Source organism: Castanea sativa, chromosome 8 (genome assembly GCF_040712315.1).
Source record: "Castanea sativa cultivar Marrone di Chiusa Pesio chromosome 8, ASM4071231v1".
Classification (NCBI taxonomy): domain Eukaryota; kingdom Viridiplantae; phylum Streptophyta; class Magnoliopsida; order Fagales; family Fagaceae; genus Castanea; species Castanea sativa.
Genome location: NC_134020.1, coordinates 35,861,070 through 35,864,947, shown reverse-complemented (window position 1 = coordinate 35,864,947; position 3,878 = coordinate 35,861,070).

The following is a 3,878-nucleotide window of genomic DNA, read 5'->3' as shown; positions in this document are numbered from 1 at the left end:
TTATAAATTAAAAAAAATCAATTAATTTTAGAAAATATTTTCCATTAGTAAAATGTTTAATGGGAGTTGACGGGGAGACCTCAATTGAATAAACTTAAAACTTAGATAATTGAAATGAACAAAAGCAAAATTAGAGAACTTGAATGAATTTTAGTAGAACTCGAAGGTTTGGTTTTACATTTTAACCTAAAAATTAATTTTTTTTTTTATACATATCCTAGTTATTATTACTTTTTTTTTTCTTTTATATACATATTCTATTATTAAACCAACAAGGGACTTTTGAATGCGATCTGTGAGGCAGACTAGATGGGCCAAGACCAAACCAATCCGGTCTGTTGTTCACTTGTTCTTAATTAATTGGGACCTTTCAGAATTATGATTAATGCTAGCATGAGGGTTGTCCAATTGCTATGGTAGTCGTATTGAAGATAATAGAGCTGGCTTGATTATGCCCATCAATTTTTACCTCTTTTCACGTGGTGACTGTTTTGCTCAAGTTTATTCACTAATTTTTAACTTTTAGTTTTTATGCACAGTTCTTTAAATTTTAATTTTTATCACTTTATTAAAGTATAAGTATACTTTAATATACTTTCAGCAAAATATTTTTAATAGAGAGCTAAAGAAGTTGTTTCTAAATAGACATATAATATGTCTGTTTATTTTTTTTGGATATATATAAGTTAGGCCATTTTGGATATACACCATTGTAAGTTTCTTTAAAACCTTCTCCTCCTCTCCCTGTGTTTGTGTGTTAAAATACTTAGTATTCTTTAAAAAAAAAAAAAAACATATAATATCTTTCTTCCCTCTTGTAAAGTTGTGATTTACAACTATTTTGTGTTAGCTTTAATTCCATGCCAAATTTGATTGTAAATTTCTTCAATCATTTTTCCCTGTATGTATGTGGGTTTCAGAATGTAAGGGATGAGTGTGAGAGAATGTGAAGACTCAAGCTTCAAAGATGAACAAGTGGTTTTCGCAAATGTCTCATGAGAAGCTTACCTGCAAAAGATCCACGTGTAGAGCAAATAACTGGAAGATGAAGAGCCATGCCAGGCTGGAGATTTTCCCGAGTGTCTTGCGGGTAAGGCCAACCCGCAAAGGACTCACGAAACTCTCTGTTTGGGAAAAAGTGAGATTTTTCTTTACCAAGTCTTTACCCACACTATATATACCATCATTACCCACAAATTGTAAGGAGTGCTTTTCAGAGAGAAAACCCTAGAAAATACCCTTGAGAGTTAGAGATTGTTATACCCACAATCATCTACACATTTCCTTGTGATTTTCCTCAACTTCTACCTCTCCAACTCTACATCCTTGAGAGGTTGATAGCCCAAACACTTACCACACCTATTCTGAGTGTAAAGTGAGATTTCGGTGCTGTTGAGAAGAATTGGAAGGAGTCATTCATTGGCAAATGCAATCGGGTTGAATTGTGGGATTCAGAAAGCTAGAGAAGACAAGGCTCCAAGAAGTTAGTTGGTAGCAGGAGTTTGGAGGGCTCAAGTACATGAGGTAGACTAGGCTTGGAGGATCTTTTGTTATTCATGTACTTCAACTTTATTCTCTAGTGGATCGATTTTGACTTGGAGGGTCGCGGAGAGGTTTTTCGTCGAGTTCTTCGGTTTCCTCTTCGATAACACATTCGGTCATATCTTGTGTTTGCATCTCTCTTCTCTACTCTTAAGCTTTTCTTTTATTGTTGATAATGGATGAATATGGCTTAGGGTAGTGATAATGGTTGTTTGCCCTTCTTTAATCTTGTTCCGCACTTAGTATAAATTAGAGTAAAAGCTATCTAGCCGTAATTTTGATTTGGGGGTCTAAACAAGCTCTTGTCTATTTTCAGAAATCCGAACTTTCAATTGGTATAAGAGTGGGTACACTTACTAGATTTCATTATCTTAGTGTGATCCTAGGTCCCTTGTCTTTCTATGGATATAGCTATAGAAAAGGCCAACATGAAGTGTAATTCATGTATTTGTGATAATGAATCTATGAGCATCTTTGGAGATTGTCCTAGCAATGAGCTCCTAGAGTTATTCAAGTCTAAGAAACATGCTAGAATTTTCGTACACATGCTGAAGTGTTTAGAGCATAGAAATCATGAGCTTCATAATAGCTTGTGTGAGTCTAATTCCTTAATTGCAAATTATAAGAGAAGGAATAGACATTTGTGTAATAAAATTGATGGTTTGAAAAGAAAGCTTCACTCTTCCATGAATAGTGTAAAGGAAGATGAGTCTTGCTTTGATAATCAAGAATGTTTGTCTCATGCTTGTCTTTTTGTTCATACTACATTATAAGTTTTTAATTCATGTTTGTGGTATCTTGACAGTGGGTGTTCAAGGCACATGACCGGAGATTTTCACTCTTTAAAAGTCTTAAGGAGAAGGAGGATGGTTATGTGACGTTTGGAGATGGCAGCCACTCACAAGTCATAGGAAAGGGAACTATTGATATTCCAGGACTTCTTTTGTTGACCGATGTTCTTTATATCAAAGGGTTGAAAGCAAACTTGCTGCGTATCACCCAAATATGTGATGAAGACTTTCTAATCCAATTTTCAAAGAAAGGGTGTCTAATTCTCAGTGAAGAAGGTGTGCAAGTCTTGAAGGGACTTAGGACCACCGACAATTGCTATGGCGTAGTTCCCAAGCCAAATGTATCATGCCAGAGTGCACGAGTAAATCTATTGGAGTTATGGAACCAACGTTTTGGACATGCAAATTACAAGCAAGTGGCAAAAGGTTCAAACCTTGAAGCCGTGATTGGTTTGCCAAAATTTGGAAAGATTGAGAAAAATGTTTGCGATCCATGTCAATTGGGAAAACAAACTAAATCAACCTATCCCAAAGTAAATGTTGTTGCTACATCTCATCCATTGGAGTTGCTTCATGTGGATCTAATGGGTCCAACGAGAACGGAAAGCATGGGTGGGAAAAGATACATCATGGTTGTGGTTGATAATTTCTCAAGGTACTCTTGGGTGAAATTCCTTAGAGAAAAGTTAGAGACAAGCGACAAGATGGAAAGACTATGCAAAAAGCTCCAAAATGAGAAGGGAGTTCCCATAGTCAAAATCAGAAGTAATCATGGGAAGGAGTTTGAAAAATGCCAAATTTGAAGCATTTTGCAATGAGCATGGTATCAAAAAGAAATTCTCAGCCCCAAAGTCTCCACAACAAAATGGGGTTGTTGAAAGGAAGAACCAGGGTGATCTAGGAGATGGTGAGCGTGATGCTTCTTAACAAAGACATTCCACAAAAAGTTAGGGCTAAAGCAGTGAACACATCATGCCACATTGGGGATAGGATTTTCTTCCGAGCGGGAACAAAGAAAACATCATATGAGATTTGGAAGAAAAAGAAGCCTAAGGTGAAATACTTTCGAGTATTTGAAAGTAAATGCTTCATTCTCAATGATGGGGAGAATTTTGGGAAGTTTTATGCCAAGAGACGAAGGGATTTTCCTAGGATACTTCGTAAATAGCTGAGCATATAGAGTGTACAACAAGCGCACAAAGATGGTGACGGAATCGATAAATGTGGTCATAGATGACACCATTCCGAAAAAGAGTGTTGGTGAGGATGGAGAAGTTCCAAGCCTTAAAAAGAATAATGGTGATGGTAACTCTCAAAGTAATGATGGTGAGATACTATCACCAGAAAAGGAGTCTACTCCTACTGCATTAAGAAGGGAGACTAGATCAACTCAAGGGTCATTAAGTCCATTCACCCGTCCGGAAGTTTAGCTTCCAATCTCTCATGATGAAGAACCCTCCACTTCCAAGAAACCTTCGTCAAGAGTGACACTCAATCATCCCAAAAGCAACATAATTTGTGATTTGGATGAAGGACCTCGTTTGA